Raw genomic sequence first — 19,647 nt, 5'->3', positions numbered from 1 at the left:
GCATCAAGAACACCTGTACACGCCTCCCCTAGATCCACCAAGTGTCAACGTTGTTGCCACAATCCATCTGCTTTCTCCATTTCTCTCCTGGGCCTACATGTTAAAAAAAAAAAATAGCACGGGCTGATTTTTCTCTGGGTTCATTAAAAATATCTAAATAAATTTTGGGGCGCCTGAGTGGCTCAGTCAGTTAAGCATCTGCCTTCGGCTCAGGTCATGATCCCAGGGTCCTGGGATCGAGTCCCGCTTTGGGCTCCCTGCTCTGCGGGAGGCCTGCTTCTCCCTCTCCCTGCTGCTCCCCATTTGTGCTCATACTCTCTCTCTGACAAATAAATAAATAAAAATCTTAAAAAAAATATTTAAGTAAACTTTAACATTTAGCCTAGTTTTAGATTCAGGAAAAAGCCACAGAGAAAGCACAGGAAAGTCTTATGCACCCTGCACCCGGCCTCCTGTGTTACTATGGTGCATCTGTCCCGACGAATGAACCAGTGTGAATACGTTGCTGTGAACTCTACTCCACGTCCCTCCTAGGATTTTGTGCACTCTCCCCTTACCTGGTGGACTCACTATTAAACTTTAAAAGATTCAAAATAGGAAACTGTCCACGGAAAAGCATCGTCACTTGCCAAACACTGTTCTAGCCAGACGCCATTGGTTGCTGAACGACCAAGGCCTGAGGCCTGCTTTTTCTTCATTAAAAAGAGAGATTAGTAAATGTTGGAGAGGCGGTCAAGTCAGGCGGGCACAAAGCTGAGACTTCCTCACAGGAGCTTCAGCATTCTGTCGGGCCCAGTCCCTACAGCCGTCTTGGGCTCCGCCCCCGTGGGAGCCCTGTGCACGGTCTCCCTGGGCCACGCGTTCTGGAAAGCCCACGTCTGAGGCCATGGGGTGCGCTGGAGGATGGCACCTGTCTTCTGTACTGTAGCTCCCCTTGCTCAGCTCCCGAAGCCAGTAGGCGTGTGACAGGTGAAGAGTTCCATTAGTAGCATTAGAGGGGCACCGCGTGCCTGTTGTGTCCCTGAGATGCGGTCCCTCATGTCCTCAGCGATGGGGGAGGGGACTGTCTAAACTGCTCAGTAGCGCTCTCTCCGTAAGGCCCAGATTTGTTCACATTCATCCCTGGCAAGTGTTTCAAAATGGTTTTCATGTTTTCTAAGTTAGAGTAGGTGACGTTGTTTCCTGGAACCAAGTTGGCACTTTTTAATACTCTCCTTTCTAATATATACCTGCTGTCCTCATTTTCAGGAGACCTAAGCCCCTGAGGGAGTCACTGAGACAGCTCTCCTGCTCTTGAGGAATTCACTCTGTGACAAGTCACTGCTGGCTCAGGGGTCCCACATCTAACTGGAGGTGATCACACCTGAGTGTCTGCACAATTGCTGGGTTCACTCCTCAGCACAGCTATTGAGTTCTCTGTGGACGTACTGGAGAATTCTTGGGAGTTAGTCCAAGGGGGCACATGCTAGGATGAAATTTTCTCTGCACCCAAGTGCGGAGGAGGAAGCTGCTTGGGACGCAGGTAATAGATGAATCCATTTTCACTTTTCTTTTTTTTAAGATTTTATTTATTTATTTGAGAGAGAGAGACACAGCGAGAGAGGGAACACAAGCAGGGGGAGTGGGAAAGGGAGAAGCAGGCTTCCCGCTGAGCAGGGAGCCTGATGCGGGGCTCGATTCCAGGACCCCGGGCTCATGACCCGAGCTGAAGGCAGACGCTTAACCGACTGAGCCACCCAGGTGCCCCCATTTTCACTTTTCAAAATGAAACTGTTAACAGTTAGGAGCACCACCCTTAAACCATTTTGCCTCCCTTTTTCCCAGAGGTAATGACCCAGTTCGGGTCATCTTTTTCAGGCTTGACACGTGTTTCTGCAGTATCTCATTCTTTGTGTGTGTGCACAGGGCAGGGTTACACAATCAGGATTATACCAAATATATCATTTTGATCCCTTCTCACTCAATAGTATGTCTTGGAGACCCATGGTTGTTGTTACCTACCGACTCAGCTCATTCTTTCCAAATTGCTGTCTGGTAAGCCACAGCATGACCCTTCCGCATTCTGTGTAATCAGTCATTGTTTGATGGATGTTTACATTATTTTCAATTGTTTCCTATGATAAAACTTTTTTTTTTTTTAAGAGGTTCCTCTGTGTACATGCCTCCTGAGGCACATGCACAAGTTATGTTCTGGGTGGTGGCGTATATGCTCATTTCTGGTTTCCAAAGGTCTTGCCAAATTACCCGTCAGAGTGTGTGTGTTGCTCAGTGTCAGCTGCTATTCTTTGGGGCTGTTTATTCCTGGTTTCTCGTCTGCAGTGGCTGCAGGGTGGAAGGGAGCCAAGGGAGAGAGAAATTCACCTCTAGGTGTTACAGGCTAGTTGGCTCTGCAGGGCCAGGCCTCTCTATGGTGCTGGTCAATGGGGGCTTTGTTCCCGGGGCCAGCCCTGAGCAGAATCCGAAAGCTGATGTGCCAAGGTGACAAAGGGAGCCGTTCGTGTGTTGTGCCTGGACCCCACCCCCTGACCGAGACACCGTCAAGTTTGTAGGAGTCGCACAGACAAATGTAACAGGGGCGGCGGGGGAGTGGCGGGGAAAGCCTGAGAACATTAAGTTGTAAAAAAAAAAGGAACAAAGCAGTAAAAGAAGCTGACCACTAACTCTAAAGATGTAAAGGGAAAATGCCAAGCTAATCCGCACCCCAGGAGAAGTGGGAGGTGCAGAAGGGATAACGGGGGGCTTGGGGGGGGGAACCAGGACCACAGGAAGAGGTGTGTGGAGGATCAGATCCAGACAGACGGGAGGGGGAGAGGGAAGAAAGGAGGAAAAGGAGAAGGAGCAAGGAGGGGACATGAAAGTGGCAAGGTAAGAAGAGAGGAGGAAAAGAAGGAGCGAGGAGGGGACACGAAAGTGGCAAGGTAAGAGAGGAGGCAGGGGCGGAGGAGGGAGGGCAAGGCTGTGTCCCTGTCTGTTTGTGATTAGCACACAGCCCGGGCGCAGAATGGAGTAAACAGAAACTTCCAGGCATCCCCACACCCCCTTCTGAGGCGAAGCAGAAATCAGATGCTCCGTGATTAATCGTAGAGAGTTCAGGACACGACCACAAGCGCTGTGCGGGCTTGAAATTAGCTGCCTTTTCCCATCCCCTTGCCAAGATGGGAGTGGGGGGTGGGACGTGAAGGGGTGGGGGCCCCGCCTGCTGGGGGCCAGCATGGAATTCTCCCTGGCAGAGCTCAGTGACACTGACGGGCAATCGGCCGCGTCCAGAGAAGCAGGCAGCATCCGGGGAGAGCGGGCCGGCCGGGGGGGGGGGGCCCAGGCAGGCTTCCTGGAACCCTTGCTCCAACGGCCGCCTGCACCCGGACCCAGGCCAGATAAGAGGCCGGCTGCACTATCAGAGCCCGGCAGCGCGCTGTCCCCCGGCCCTCGGCACCACAAGGGAGACCGGGGGACAGTGGGCTCCTTGTGAGCAACCTCCCGAGTGGCTAGTCTGGACGGGCTTCCCAGAGTCCCAACTGGGCTCCTGCTGCGGATGGGAGCCGCCGCTCACCTCGGCGACAGAGAAAGCCAGGCTGCCTGGAGGAGGAGGCGTGCTCCCGCCTGAACGCGGGTACCTGCTCGCCGGTGAGTGAGGCCGGCGCGGGGACCAGACGCTAGAGGGAGGCGAGGTGAGAGGAGGCCAGCCCTTGTGCACACTCCACCCCGGAGCTCGCTCGGAGAGGGGAGCCGGCGGCGAGGGGGCCGGATGGGACTGCAGGGGCTTGCTGTGTAGCCTTGGGCGAGTTCTCCCCCCTCCCTGGGCCTCCGTTTGTCCATCTCTGCAATGGAGTGGCTGGAACAGCTGCTCTTTAAGGGGCTTTTACTGTGACCGGGTTTCTTGTGTATCTGCCATATGCCAGAAGCTGTGCGAGGCATTTGTGAAGCTCTAGCTCAGGGGATCCCCATGAGCCACCGGTGGGGCCAGCATTAGCCTCCTGGTACACTGAGCAAACAGAGGCTCAGAGAAGTGAAGTGACTCGCCCAGGGTCACACAGCTGGCCGGTGGCAGAGATCAGAATCCCATCTCTGCCTTTCTGATTGATTTGCCCTAAACTGTCCACTTCCAGGAGTCTGTATTCTGTTCTGGTTCCGTGATCTCCCCAGGAAGCAGGGGTGCAGGAGGGTGTCGGGGGGAGGATTACCCGTGGGAGGCAGGCAGAGAGGTCAGAGAGAGGCGGCCACAGGCTGGGCAGCCCTCAGCTCTGGACGGGTGGGGGCACGCGTCCCGGGCAGGGGCTCCTGGCTGGAATGGAGAGGGACCGATGCTGTGTGCTGGGCTCACCACCCTGCTGTAGGAGGCTCCTGGGGACGGGAGAAGAGAGTGAACATCAGGCAGGGGTGGGGAGAGCTGGGCGTGGGGAGAGTGGCACATGCCTCTACTAGGTTTTGTTCCAATTTTATTTTGCTTTTCCAAAAATCTGTTTCAAATCATTCTGGGCCCCCACTGCTCCTCTGGACGAAACAGAATTGTGAAACACATACAGAGCTTTGTACACGCCTCCCCCGGGGGGAATCACGCATTAATACTATCAGAGGCTATTTGCATATACAGCCCCACAGCTGCAGCCGCATCAGAGATAAGCTGCAGATCGAGTCCATGAGTGTCTCCCCGGCACAGAGGAGGAGGATGCACGTTACATCCGAGGGCCCAGGAAAAACACAGCAGGGCCGAGGCAGGTGGGAAATCCCTCAGTGCCAGGCATCGGGGCAGAATTGGAGATCCCGGCACCCAGATGTGGCCTCCTCTTTTCTCTCCTCTTGGAAAATTCCACCCTGCAGCAGCTCTGTATTGACTCAGGCCTCCCTTCCTTTTGGGGATTGGCTCAGGCCCTCTGCCTTGGGCTTGAGTCAAGACCTGAGTGGGGGTCCTGGCACCACCCAGTCCCAGGCACACCGGGACAACTGATCATCCTACCCACTTCTGCCCTTGATTTTTCTTGTAACCTTGACCAAGTCACCTCCCATCTCTGGGTCTCTGTTTCCTCACCTATAAAATGAAGGGATTATTTTAGGAAATCTCTAAAATCTCTTTGCAACTTTTAAAATTCTGAGAGCCTGCTTGGAGGGCACTTAAGTTCTCAATAAGCTTAGAGAAGACAAAGATCTCCCAAGAGCCCTGCCACCAGGGAAGGCGCCAGAGGAGGTGGGCATGAAGGTGGGCTTGAAGAAGGGACTGAGGGCCTTGTTCCTGACATCAGCGATCCCAGGCCTTTGGCCCTGCGAGCTTCTGAGGAGCCAAATGGACTGCTTTTGTGGGGAGTGATTTAACCAAGATGCGCACTGGCTAGGAAGCCCTTACGTACTCTGCATCAGAAGCTCAGAACCCCTCTCCCAGGGCCCCCCAGTTCTTTCTGGGGAGCAGTGAAGGGGTATCTCACATGTGCCCACCAACTGGGCTCCTGCCCTGCTCGTCCTCTCCTGCCTCCTCCTGCCTCTGCCCACCTGAGACTCTCATAGCACCCCCACCCCCCACCCTCTGTGTCCCCGAGCTGCTCTGGGTTCTGGGCAGAGATGGAGGGACTAGCTTCCTCCCCAACCCATGACACTCTTTGCCACATGGTCCCTACACTGTGGTGTGCTGGAGCCAGCTTGTCCCGGCTCTTGAAAGCCAATGGTCAGACTGTCAGAAGTGTGGGGAAAGAATTGCTTAACAGAGCCGTTATTAAAAATTAAATTTCACAGACTTGTAATTCAATCAATGGTGTTACAAAGGTAATGAGTACTCACTGCTCATCCCTTTCCATGTCTGAAAGGACATTTTGCTGCTCTGGATGCTCCCGAGGTGACTTTCATCCGTGCTGGCTGGTGGAAGCACATTTGATAGTCCGCTGTTGCGCATCTCTCCCCAAGTCCACGCGCGGTGACCCCAGGTTGGTGGCCTGGGCAATCGGCCGCAGTGGGAGTCCTTAAACCACGGGAACTGGTAACAGGATGACTCAGGGCTCGATTTATTGTTTTGCTGCCTGACTAGACTTGAGGGAGGAGACAGGAAAAGTTAACGACGCAGATTAAGCATAGAAGCGTGTCCCCTCTGTGGCTGTTCCGTTGTGAATAGCCCCAGAATGAAGGCACTTGCTCACTTCATTGACAAACTACACTTTGTTGTATCACTTTTGTCTGACTCCTTAAGGTAAAGGAAAATAACCACCAGCCTTGAGCGGCCCTCACTCAACACTGTAAGCGTAGGCTGACTACAGATACAAGGGTTGGGGGCAAAAATCAACAGACCCCTTCCGTATGACTCAGTTGAGTGTATATGAAACTTACAAGGGGTATTGTAAATTTTATTTTTGTCTGTAAACTGTGTGCTGCCCATCCTTTACATCAGTACAATCTATAATAAACCTAGCTGTGCGTCTATGTGCATATATTCCTATGTACACGTGTGTGCACGCACACGCACACGTGCACACGGACACACATGCTCTCTCTCCTGGAGTGCTGACTGCTAACCTTTACCAGCTCCCCACCGGCCCCACGGCACGTACGCTTGTGCCCAGGGTCTCAGAAATCCTGGCATGGATCATCCTTAGCCCTCACCCAAAGGGAGTCAAACTCCAGGCACTGAGCCTGGACACAAACATATCCGCTTCCTCCTCTTGCCTAAAACATACCAACAGCTCAACTCCTCACTCCTGTTCTGAGCGGTGGAAAGGATGCAGAGACTAGGCTGGGTAGGAGGTGTCATCTATACAGGCCACATCTGGGCCCCCGTGCAGACTGCGGTGGCCCTGGGCTCCTCACTGCCTTCCCAGGCTCTGTGTGCAGGGGCATTTCTGGTGACCCATCATTAGCAGCTCCCTGTTAATTCCATCCGCTTACGGTCTTGCTCCCGCTGTAGTTTATTTTCATGTGCAGAGCATGACTAATAGAAACAGCATTTTGGAACAAGGAGAAGTAACAGCTAAGCCAAACCTATAGGAAAGTTAAGACAACTTTCTATTTTTAGAAACCCTGGGAGCCAGGTGGGCCCTTTCCAGATTCTCCCAAGCCAGTGAATGACCGAGGAAAGTATTCCTCATTCCTGAGTTCCGTCTCTTACAGTTGAGGCCAAGGAGGAGGCCCAGGTGGGGACACCGGCTCAGAGCAGCACGGCTATGATGGAGAATGGAGCCATGCTCACAGCACTTTTAAAAATAATTACAGGGGCACCTGGGTGGCTCAGTCAGTTAAGTGGCTGCCTTCGGCTCAGGTCATGATCCCAGGGTCCTGGGATCGAGCCCCGCATCGGGCTCTCTGTTCAGCGGGGAGCCTGCTTGTCCCTCTCTCTCTGCCCCTGCTTGTGTTCCTGCTCTCGCTGTCTCTCTCTCTGTCGAATAAATAATAAAAAAAAATTACAAATGGGTTTTATAATTATTTCAATTTGTGTGCGGAAGGGTGATCCTGAGTTTCGATCTCAGCGGCTCCCACCCCAGACAACCACTGTTTAGAGTCAGGTATCTATTCTTCCAGACCATTCATTCACTCGTTTTTGCATCTTTCTTTTCTTATAATTTTAGTTTTCAAAAATGGGCTCATTCTGTACATTCTAGTTTGCATCTTCCTATTTCCACTTGACAATATATCCTGAGTGTTCATCCACGTTAGCTCATGGAGACCTACAACATTCCTTTCAATGCTTGCATATCAGAAGCCCCAGGAGGTTGGAAGAAGGGATCTATTTTGATAACCATATCTCTACTTTCTAACCAGGTCTCAAACTTTCTTGACCCCAAGATACACAAGTAGAACCAAACTGTTTCCACTTATCAGTAAAAAGAAATTCTACTGGCTTTCCCTTCAACCTGTAACTGGAAACTGACCACTTCCTGTCCCATCCCCTGCCCTCACCCTGGTCCCTGGTCCAGGAGGCCATTTCTCTCTGAGTTGTTATAGTTGTCTCCTCATTGGGGTCTGCTTCCCTTGCCTCTCTAATGGTGTGTTCTCTATCTGCAGCCAGCAGGGTCCTATTAAAATGAAATCAGATCCTGTCCCTCCTCTGCTCAGAACACCCTCCTGCCCCTCCAGTCTTGGGCCCACCTCACCTAGAGTAAAAGGCCAAGTCCTCACCATGCCCACAAGGCCCTGTAGGATCTGGACCTCATCTCCCCTGCTCTCCCCCTTGCCACACTTGCTTCTCAATTGTGCCAGGCACAGTCCTGCCTCAAGACCTTTGCACTTGCTTTCCCCTCTGCCTGGAACACTCCCTCTCCAAATCTCCACATGGTTCATTTCTTCCCATTTACCATCATCTAGCATACTATGTATTTTTCTTTTCTTAAATATCCCCTACTGGAATGTGAGTTTCCTGAGGTACAGATATATATATACATATACATATATATATATATATATTTTTTTTTTTTTTTTTTTTTGCCTGTTTTGCTCAGTGTTATATTCCATAGTAGGCACTCAATAAACTTGTAGAACTACCTGGCTTACTATGTTGCCAAGAGTGACAAGGCAGTCAAACCTTCTGGGAGAACCATGCATTAGGGTCACCAGGAATCTCTAACCACGTACTACATTTCATTTATGAATAGCACACTTCCATACCCTTGCCAGCTCACGCAGGGGCCGTTCATCTGTGTAACGAGAGGCAGTGGAACCGTACACCACCAGGTACTCTGTCAAACCAGCCCAGGCCCAGATTCTGGACTCCTCACGTGGCTCTGCGCTCACCCCTCTTGTCTGTCTCAGGTGGGCTTGGCGGGCCGGTAAACAACACCATCTCCCATGCTGGAGTTCAGATACACTGTGAGTCAGGCAGGTTATGGGATCTGTTGTGGGATTCTGCTGTGGCCAGGTGGCTGTTACTGTGCTGTCCCTTGAACTGGATCCGCCACGCCTGCTCCACCATGCTCCTCTGAGGAGCATGCCTAACCCTGCCTTCCAAATGAGTGAGGGAAGACCCTGCAGATGCAAGCATGTGGAGGAGGGCAGACATGTGCCCTGCAAATGCACCACTGGATGCCCTCCCACCCCACTCCACCAGGGACCGGACAGTCCTACGCCCCATTAATAGCAGAGGGAATGGCCGAAGGCCTTGCTCACTTGCCCAGCAGTCCCTGTTAGATCCCTGGTCCCCAAATCCTGGTCCAGAGAGCTTTCCTCAAGACTTATAAAATAGACCTCAAGTAGAAGTGAATTAATCATAACCTCCTCAGGACACACTGAAAGAGACTCCTGAACAGCCCCATTCAAGCTTCCATCTAGCAGTCTCACCACATTTATTTATAAAATAAAAATCCCCATAGAGCCACTCCCCAGCCTGGGAACTAGAACTTTGACAACTATCTATCCCTACTTACATGCTCCTTTCCACCGCAGTAGCTACGATCTTGAATATTGTGTTTATCTTTCTATGGCTTTTTATTTATTTTTAGGGGTTTTTTTTGTTGTTGTTTTTTAGAGAGAGAGCGAGCATGCATGCATGTGGGAGAAGGGCAGAGGGAGAGGGAGAGAGAGAGAATCCCAAGCAGACTCCCCGCTGAGCACGGAGCCCAACGCAGGGCTCGATCTCACCACCCTGAGATCATGACCTGAGCCAAAATCAAGAGTTGGGACTTAACTGACGGAGCCACCCGGGCACCCCTTTCTATGGCTCTTTAAAAAAACTGTGGTAAAAGATACATAAAACTTACCATTTTACCCAGTTTCAAGTATACAATTCGGTGGCATCAGGTACATTCTCGATGTTGTACAACTGTCCTCGCCATCCACTTGCAGAACTTTTTCATCATCCCGACTTCCCTTGTTTTTTAAAAAAAATATTTATGCCCAAACAATAGATTACTGACTTTTATTTATTTTTGAACTTTATAAAAAGATCTACGTTGTCTTGTGCCGCTTCTGTTTCCATAAAGCATTTATCACTGAAATTCATCCCCGTGGTTGCACACGGCTCCTTGCTTCCTCATCTTCCATGGCTATACGCTATCGCGGGGCGGACCACGTGTTTCCCACGTCTAGAGGCGGCCGGGTTGTCTCCCTCCTGTGCGCTTGCTATCATAAGTGGTACTGCTCTGAGCACCCTTGCACCTCCAATCCCATTCTGGGGTGCGTCTCCCGTGTCCACCCAGAAGCAGGACTGCAGGTTTGGGGCATATGAAATCTCGTCCCAAACTATTTTCCACTGTGGCTCTGCCAATTCACATGCACCCTCGACCATGTGGCATCTGTCTAATGGCTTGCTTTCCGCCACTTGAATGAGTGGAATTTCCCCTGGATCTCCACCGCCACCACCGTGGACAGGCCTGGCTGCCACTCACTGTGTATCTCTAGGTCTAAGTATAGCCAAAGCCTTGAGTGGGCCGCGGGTTCATGACGTCTCCCATCTTTGTGGCAGAGCGAAGAGGGGAATCGAGCCCGACCGCCACATTACAGGAAGGAACATGTGCAGAGGGAATTCGAGACCTTGCCCTCATTGCACTAATAGCTCCCTCTTCCCCTCCCCCTGCCTTTACTTAGTCTGGTTCTCGCCATGTGTGGGACACAGAGTGACGGGGGGGGGGGGAGGTGGGAAGGGACAAACTCTCACTCACGACAGGTACTATTGCTCACACTCTACGTGTATTGCTGTTGATCCATTCAACCCTCAGATCACAAACAGAGGTGCTCTTATAGGCCCCACTTCGCAGATATGGAAACTGAAGGGCAGAGAAGTAACTTTTTTTAAAAAAATATTTTATTGGGGCGCCTGGGTGGCTCAGTTGTTAAGCGTCTGCCTTCGGCTCAGGTCATGATCCCAGGGTCCTGGGATCGAGTCCCACATCAGGCTCCCTGCTCTGCAGGAAGCCTGCTTCTCCCTCTCCCACTCCCCCTGCTTGTGTTCCTGCTCTCATTATCTCTCTCTCTGTCAAATAAATAAATAAAATCTTAAAAAAAAATTTATTTATTTGAGAGAGAGGGGGAGAGGAGGGGCAGAAAGAGAGGGAGAAAGAATCTGAAGCAGATTTCACACTGAGCGCACCGCCGAACATGGGGCTCGATCCCATAACCGCAAGATCACAACCTGAGCCGAAACCAAGAGGCGGACGCTTAACTGACGGAGCCACCCAGGTGCCCTGAGAGGTTAAGTAACTTGCCTGAAATCCCACAGATAGTAAATGGCAGAGACGGGGTTGAATCGGTTTGTCCAGCTCCCTCCAGAGGCTATGCCCCTCTTCGTAGAGCCTAGGAGTTAAATGTCACAAAGTCGCCAATCCTACAGACCTCGGTTCATATCCTGGATCCCTGACTACCAGGCTGTGTGACTCTGGGCAGGTTACTTCAACCTCTCTGCCCCTCTAAAATCTCAAGAGCTCTCTTTCCTAGAAGCTTCATTAGATATTCTTTTTTTGTGCCTTCTTGTTTCTTGTTGGGTTGTAGGCCTCTTCCTCAGATTTCCCTGGAATACGTTCTTTGGCTTATACCCGCCAGGGCTCATCCCTGGAGCTGAGAGGGGATGAAGTCCCCCCAAACCAGTGTCTGGGATCGGGGCATGGGGGATCCCAAAGCCAACTGCTGTTTCTAGGAGGAGGGAAGTGGTGCTGGGCAGCAGGACAGCAAACGTCCACTTCAGGCTGGGCTGCTCTGGGCCACGGACCTTTGTGACCATCCTGTTGCGAAACAGGCCGAGCGGGCTTCCGCTCAGCCCGCGCGGGCTGCCTTCTGGCCTTGCCCGTGGGAGGTGGACGGCTGTGCGCGGGCAGTCGTAATCAGCATTGTCTGGAATACCTATTCCCCAAATTCCCAGGGATAAAGCATGTGTATACTTTTTTGGGGGGGAAAAATTCCATTTCTGTTGCCAATTAGTTCTGCTTGAGAACAGCTTTTCTCAACACCAACACGTTGGCCGCCCAGCCTTGAGTTCTGTAGATTAGCTCCAAAGTGGGGAAAAAAGTAATTTCTTTCTTTCCTTCCTCCACCCCCAACTGTGAAACCCGGCTGTTCGTGATGAAAGGGGTCCTGCGGATCATTTAGTTTTCCTTGTCATGACTCCAGGAAAGGCTATAAAGATAATCAGTGGGCCCCGCGGGCTGTAATTGACTGTAGAGAGCAGTTGGCTACCACGGCGTCTGAGTTACCAGAATCTGCTGCAGACGCAGGAGGCTTCAGTCAAGCTCCTCTGATTACACCTGCTCCCCCGGGCCAGAGCTGGCTGGAAAGTGCTGGAGGTTATCTGAGCGTTTCTCTTCTTTCCCAGGTTTCAGGGAGCTCCTGGAGAAGGGACCCCTGGCTAGATGGAGAAGCGGGGAGGCGGAAAGCGGGGTGGTTCTGACGCGCCCTGCCTGCACCAAGCCCCAGCTCCATCGGGTATGGCCAGGAGCCTTGGGCCAGGGACCTGACCTCTGGGTGCCTCTGTTTCCTCATTTTAAAGTGATGATAATGGTCCCTCCTCTGGGACTGATGTAGGATCAAATGAGTCAATGCACGTGGGAGAGGCTCAAATCCTTCATAAACGTCAGCTTTTATTACTCAAAACCCTCTCGCTCTTCCCCCCCGTTGACACCTGAGTCGTATGTGGTCGTGCCAAAGTACCTCGACCTAGTCCCCTGCTGATGGACTCGAGGTCGGTTCCAGTCTTTTATGATTGCAAATAATGCTGCCTTGAATAGCCTGTGGCTCTGTGTACCCACCCCACCCCTAAGGTATGTGACCCCCACGATAACCTTGGCTCTGGACTTTGCTTCTTGGGGCCTGCAGAATGAGAGATGTGCGGGTGAAGGGTCAGCCCTGGCCTGGCATGCGGACAGGCCGGTGGGAGGTGGGGCCAGGCCTTCCCCAAGCCAGGCGGGACAGATTCCTCCCGAGGCCCTCGGGGGAGTGAGGCACCAAGCGGTGAGTTTCAAAAGGCCGGGGCCGGGGCCATCCAGCTCCCAGGTTCCTGGCAAATGTACTGAGGTGGGTCTGGGGAGAGGGAATCTGCACCATGCAGGTTCTGCCCATCCTCTGCAAGCCTCTTCCTCCTGGAAGCTTCCTGGGATCTGGACTCCAAATACCCTTGACTGACACTGCACTGATTTAGTACCAGTGGTAGCCAGCTCTCTTTTCGGAGGCAAAATGCACGGTGCTTGAGAATCTCCGATGTGGAAGAAGGCTGGATTTGGTGCCTAACTTCTCAGTGCTCCCACCCACGTAACCTGCCCTTCTGTGTCCTCCTCTGTCTGGGTGGGATAATGATCATAGTGATGGCAACAACTTCTCAGGAAGGTCTTGGGAGGTCGCAGTGACGTAACACACTGTAACACTCTGAAGTGTCTGACACCATGGCAGGCGTGAGAAATACAAGCTTGTGTTAGGAATGTCTTGCTACGGGCGGGTCTGGGTCTCACCGCGCTGGGCTGTGGGTCCTTGAAGGCAGAACGTCTCATCTGGAGCAGAGTCTAAAGGGAGTCCAAACTCACTGTGTGGCCTTCAGCGAGTCGTACTCCCTCTGAACTGAGTCTTCTCTCAAAAATGGAGTTCTGATGACATTATCTGGCGGATGTGTTGTGAGGATTAAGAGAGGCAAAGCACGTGATGTTCTGGATCTATGAATGCTCAGTACGCGGTGGCGACTGCTGACATTGTTCATCAGTAGTAAGAACAGTTGTAAAAAGCCTCCTAGAAACCGGCACAGCATCGTGCATGCAGTTGGTGCTTAGTGAATACATAAGGACTGAGTGTCAGGGTCAAGTCTGCTTGTTATAAAGTGGGGTCTGGGAGAGGCCCTGTTAGAGGGGCTCTTTTCTCATGTTGTTGACCCCTTTGGGAGAACAAAGAGCCCCATAAGACCGAACCTGCATTTATGACATCTGCTCTACATAACTCTGTGAGCTGAGGCATCAGGCATCATCACCCCCATTTTACAAATAAGAAATCCAGGGCCCAGAGAAAGGGGAGCTTCACCGGCCCCCCACGGCATGCACACAGCAGTACTCACTTGTCCTGACTCTGCGCAGTGGTCTTCACCCTGACCCTCCGCCCCATGCAGGAAATGGACCTTCGGGGCAAGATACAGTGTCCCTCTGCGGCCAGGGCCCTTGCACATTTCTGACATTTTTGTGTCCTAGGACAAAGGGTGAACAAACTCACATGAACTGTTCTTGTTTCCTGGTAGAAAAACACTCCTGACCCAGGGTGGGGGAGCTTTGCTGTTGGACTACACGGCGATGTGTGGTTTTGCTTCTATTCTGGCCCTCTCTGCCCTACCCTAACGACTCAGCAGCAGCGATCGTAGCAAATCCAGATCGTGAAAATCCAGGGGTAAACTTAGGAATTGTTTGTGGGTGCTGAATGGGCCAGATGGCTCCCTGGACCAGGGGTGCTGGCCCCGGGGGCCGGCCTCGGCTGCCGCTGTCCTTGCCCTGAGCGGGTGAACAAATGAATAAGCAGGTATTTGCTGCCTTCACATGGCCTTCTTCCTCCTCTAAGGACACCAGTGATTGGATTTAGGGCCACCCCAATCCAGTGTGACCTCATCTTAACTAGTTCTGTCCGTAAAGACTCTATTTCCAAGTAAGGTCACATTCCGAGTCTCTGGGTAGACGTGAATTTTGGGGGCCCACCGCACCTAGGAAACAGTAGCTATTCCTGCCACATCTCTTACCGCAGACTTTGTGTAGCACCAACGATGTGCCGGGCACTCTTCTGTGCTCTTTTCATTCCTCCCCTGCTGAGCCCTCTCTACAACCTTGTGAAGCAAGTTCTAGGATCATCTCTGTTTGAGGCCAGAGAGGTGAGCTGACTTGCATAAGGTCACACAGCTGGTAAATAGCACATCTGGGAGCAAGCCTTTTCTCTCTGACTCCAAAGCCAGCAAGGTTTTGAGACCCTCCAATCCCATTCCAAGGGCTTGGAGTCATCGTACTTTCTTTCCCAGAATCCCAGCCATGTGAGCTATGCTGTCTCCTGGCCCACACCTCCCTCCACTCTCTCCAGACACATCTCCCCCAAAGAGGCTATAAAAAGGCAGGGAGGGGTTGCGGGGGAGCTGGACCTTGTTTTCACAATGGCAAACACCAAGTTGTGTTCTGCCTGGGGTCACTGGTGCCCGGCTCTCCTGCGGGCAGGAAGCTTGCGACCCTCATGTGCGTAAGAGCATACCAGACGCATACATTTCATCCTTGACATCTGGCAACATTTTAGGAGTCTTGACTTGGGCTTACAAATTGAAAAATGGTCCATTAAGGTGTGATTTATTCGTCATCGAGACAATGCTATTGAATGCTCGCAAAGTGATTCACTCTGTTGGGTCCACAAACCCCGACTCCTTGGGCCAGGCCTGGCGAAGGCCTTTGCAGGCAGGATGAAGCTGTTTCTCTGACAGCCAGGGGTGAGCAGGGGCCTGGTGGGGCCGGAATGGGGCTTGACAGAGACAAATGAGTGTGCTGCCAGATGATGTATGGCAGTTTACCTTTTAACACGCCTGTGTCGCGGCCATGGAAATAACTTGTTTTGGCTAATGGGAGATGTGTGCAATCAGGAGTCTCTCAAAGCCACGAGCACAGAGGCATGAGGAAGGATTCTAATTTCCAACAACTGGGGCTTTGGGGCCAGGAAATAGCTGCTCTGTCAGCACAGAGAGCCAGGAGCCTTCTCCTGTGAGCAAGTTGGAGGCCCCTGGGCAGATCAGGGGCTCCGCAAGAACAGAGCTAGCCTGCAGAACTTTGCCCCCACCTCCCCCGGGGGTGGGGTGGGGATGGCAGATGTTAAGAGTTGAGAGCGTGGCTAGCAAGTGTGTAGGAGCCAGCCACATCACAGAGAGCACTGCCCCAAAGCCAGACCTGCCTGGGTTCAAATCCTGCCTCACCGACTGACCAGCCAGGCCTTAGACAGCCCCTCTGTAAAACAGGGATTATTAACAGAGCCTACCCTGGGGGTGTACGGGGATTTTCTGAGCTAGTGCCACAGAGAGAGTTCTCAAGAATGCTAATCATTGTTATCATGATGATACGGCAGGGCGGGCATGGCGTTGCTGGGGTACAGAGAAGAGCCAATCAGGACAAGAGAGAAGCAGCGCTGTGCCTTCTGGCTGTGGGTCTAGGGGCAGGCTCCTAACTTGCTGCATGCACACGGTGCAAGGAGGTTTCTCCCAGTCCCTAACGCTCAGGGCAATTGGGAGACCAGTGCCAATGTTGGCTGTCACCCAGCTTGGCTAGCCCGTGTGCCCAGAATCCAAGAAGTGAGATTAGCTTGAGTGGGGAGGACCCAGGAGGAGGGCTGGGGTTACCACGAGCCACCACCTGCTACAGGTGGGCTGCCCATGGCCTGGCAACCAGTGTGCATGCCTGTGGACATCAAGGGTCTGATTCAGTCCCCAGCTCAGCAGTGAAAAGAGGACAGACAATGGCCATGTGGTCCCTGTGCCCCTTCTGCCCAAGTGGCTCCAACCCCAAATGAGATGGGGGATGGATGTGCACATCTCTGGGTCCTTAAAACTGAGGTGGTAGTTAAGAGGTGGGCGGCACAGTGGGTCCAGCTCAGGTTTGGGGATCCCACATCTGCAGGGCAAAGCTCTGCAGGCTTGCTTGGACATGCATCCAAGTCAAAAGTCTGTTCTGACTTGGAATCAGGCATCTGTTACCATGTGAAGGCTGAAGCCTGACCCCTCCCCTCTATCCCTATCTCCCCCAGGACTGACTGCCCAGGAGCATTGGCCAGCTCCTGGTACTCACGCCAGCTGGCTGCGGCTCTCCCACGAGGGTCAGTTTCTAGAGCTATCAGATGCTGTGGCTGCCGGCTTGTTTGTCTCCATGGCACCAAGCCTGGCCAGCTTTTGGACAACAGCAGCCCCATGGGGAACCTAATCCATGAAGAAGGGATGGCAGAACCCAGTGTAGGGATGGCAGGGTGGAGGGCAAAGGATGCTGGGCGCCCTGACCACAGGTAGCTCTGAGTATTGGTCTTTTAATTTTTAAGTAACTTCTATACCCAATGTGGGGCCTGAACTTACAACCCCGAGATCAAGAGTTGCATGGTCCATGGACTGAGCCAGCCAGGTAACCCTGAGCAATGGTCCTTTAGAACCCCAGGAGAAACTCACTGGGACAAAGTAAGGGTAGAAGTGGGGCTTCGCTTTGGTGAGGGATCTTCCTGGGGGTTCCGGCTGGGCACTTGGCCTTGTGGCGGCTACCCAGGGAGGACTCTCTGCAGCCTCACTTTGCTCTACCCCTCGGGCTTCATTTCCTGATTCTGTAATCTTACTGCTCCAGCCAGTTGTCCCATTCATTCATTTGTTCATTCTCTTGGTCCTCACAATGAACCCAGAAAGTGGGGGCGCAATTATTATGTCCCTTTCTAGATCAAGGAACACACAAAGTAGCTGGGTCGGGGCACAGAGCTAACGAGAGGCTGGATTAGTTATCCACGGCTGCATGACACATGTCCCCACAACTCAGTACCTTAAACAACACATGTCTATGATCTTACAGTTTCCGCAGGTCAGGTTGCAGGCGCGGCGGCCGGGTCCTCTGCTTCCGGCTCTGTCACTGGCGCGTCAAGGTGTCCGTGGGGCTCTACGCGTCTCAAGGTTCAGGAGCAGGATCCGCTTCTCGGTTTGCTCAGTGCTGTGGGCAGGATTCACGTCTCGGGGTGGTGGCCCTCCGATCCCAGCCACGGGGCCCTCCCCTGCATGGCAGGTCGCCTCTGCAAAGTCAGCCAGCCAGGAAGGTGCATGCGTGCGGGGGCATGTGCGCATGCGCGGGCGCGTGTGCGTGTGCGTGCCCGTATGTGCGTGCGTGTGCGCGTGCGTGCAGGTGCCTAGAGTGCGGGTGTGCATGCGAGCAGGTGCATGCGGATGCGGTTGAGTCACCGGTGGTGGAGGCGGCATCATATCACTTTTGACACTTTCTCTCCATGAAAGCCAGTCAGTGGGTCCTGAAGAGGAGAGCGAAGGCCGGGCGGTGGGACCCCTGTCTGCCCCCCTCCCCGAAGGAAGCCGGGAAGAGTTCCTCCTCCTCCCCGGTCCCAGACACGCGCCGCCTGTCTGCCACCGCTCAGTCAGGGGTGAATGGTGCCCTCACTTTTTCAGGGGGTGTTTGTGGAGGGCCTAGTGCATTTCGGACAGGTGCGGTTCCGCCCCCAGCAGCTCCGTGCTGGTGACAGACCTTGAGGCTGCATCTTTATCCATAGCATCACGTGCCTCTGCAGAAAAAGAAATGTCTTTTCGTTATTTCTGTAACTGAGCTGAGATTTCTCACAAACCCTAGTCCCAGGGCAACAAGGAAGAACACTAGATTTAGTCTAATCTGGTCAATTTAATCTGACCCAGTACTTTAGATCTTTTAGGTAATGTCTTTAAGTAATGGTCGGTCTCAGATTTCCTTCTGCTCCATCCTCAGCCCCCTCCAAGGTGGCATGGGGTCTGGAGCCTTGGAGGCTTCCTGGTGGAGGGGGTCGGGGATTCTAGCCACGTCTGTTGTCAGGGATCACTACAAGCCTCTCTGGCACTTGGGGCTGAAGCTGGCGGCTGGAAGAACACGTGCTCTGGGCCCAGAGCCCTGCCTGGCTGACTTGTCTCTTCCCTGGCTCAGAGCCCTTGCCTCCACTGCATCTGGACCCTGCTGGGGCTGTCCACCATCCCAACACAGTGTCCCCTCTATGAAAGGGGACATTCTGGGTCCCATCCCAGCCATGGGAGGACCCCGTGTAGTCAGGGAAAGCACAACATTGGGGAAGGCTTCCTTCCTTTCATCCTGGGGCATTTGCATGGTCCCCCCAACTTAAAATGATGGGCAGTGGTCTCAATGTAGCTTCCCCTTTGAGTCCCCAGAGGGTCAGTGCAAATCCCTGCCTTAGGAGCTGGTTCTACTTGTATTAAACAAATAAACAAACTATAATATAATAAATAAATAATAAAGTAAAATAGAAGTAGCTGATACTTAGATTGCCTGTAAATACCAGAATTTACACTAAGCACTTCACACGCTAACTCATTAAACATTCATAGCAACTCTGTGAGGAAGTACTCTGAGTCCCATTTTACAGAAGAGGAGACTGAGGCACAGAGATGTGAAATAATAATATGCTCCCGGTCAGAGAGTTCTTAAGTGGCAGAGCTGGAATTTGAACCCAAGTAACCCTGCATCCCTACCCTGCATCACCACCCTCCTCTATGTCCCTGTGCTCTCTGGGCTGAAGCCAAGAGAGGGGCAGGAGGATGTCCTCCCTTCTTCTATGCATGCTCTCCTTCTGCCCTAGACAGCAAGCCTGGGGGCATGGGTGAACGGAGACCTCTATTTTCTTTGGGAAGTACTACACCTTTGCTATGTTTATTGGTACCTAAAGGGCTTAAAAAGAAATGTTTTCTCACAGTGGTGGCTTTTAAGTCTACTGTCTTGTGGCAAAATCTGTTTTGATTATGAGGAACTGAATATTGCCACAGTCCTGCTCTTTGTTTCTCTGTATGAATGCGCATGATCCTCAGGCAGATGGATATCTGAGGACCAAGGGGAAGGGCTGTTTACCCAGAGAGGCATAGAGGGAAGCAGTCATATTCTTCACACTATTACTTGTTACAGAAATTATCACACACTCAATTAGAGTCGTGGTAAATGTGCTGAAGGAGAAACATTCAGAGCAGTGAGGATATAACAATTGCCTTCATCTGTTCAGGTGCTGTGACAAAGTACTACGGACTCGGTGGTCAGAGCCTCTGTCACAGCT

The 19,647-nt window shown here is 52.4% G+C and overlaps 1 protein-coding gene across 1 annotated transcript in view; it reads left to right on the top strand.

Annotated features, from left to right (window-relative positions):
* Positions 1 to 3,237: 3,237 nt before the first annotated feature.
* Positions 3,238 to 19,647, top strand: part of RIPOR3 (RIPOR family member 3) — a 77,228-nt gene continuing 60,818 nt past the window's right edge. Inside the window, exon 1 of the mRNA XM_045885958.2 lies at positions 3,238 to 3,624. The gene's annotated coding sequence lies outside the window, so the exon portion shown is untranslated. The remainder of the gene's footprint in view (positions 3,625 to 19,647) is intronic.

This window comes from Mirounga angustirostris, unplaced genomic scaffold (genome assembly GCF_029215605.1).
Source record: "Mirounga angustirostris isolate CCGP_5_RB_7025 unplaced genomic scaffold, mMirAng1.0.hap1 SCAF_10, whole genome shotgun sequence".
Classification (NCBI taxonomy): domain Eukaryota; kingdom Metazoa; phylum Chordata; class Mammalia; order Carnivora; family Phocidae; genus Mirounga; species Mirounga angustirostris.
The sequence above is the reverse complement of the archived record's forward strand: the minus strand, read 5'-3'. Positions and strand labels throughout refer to the sequence as shown.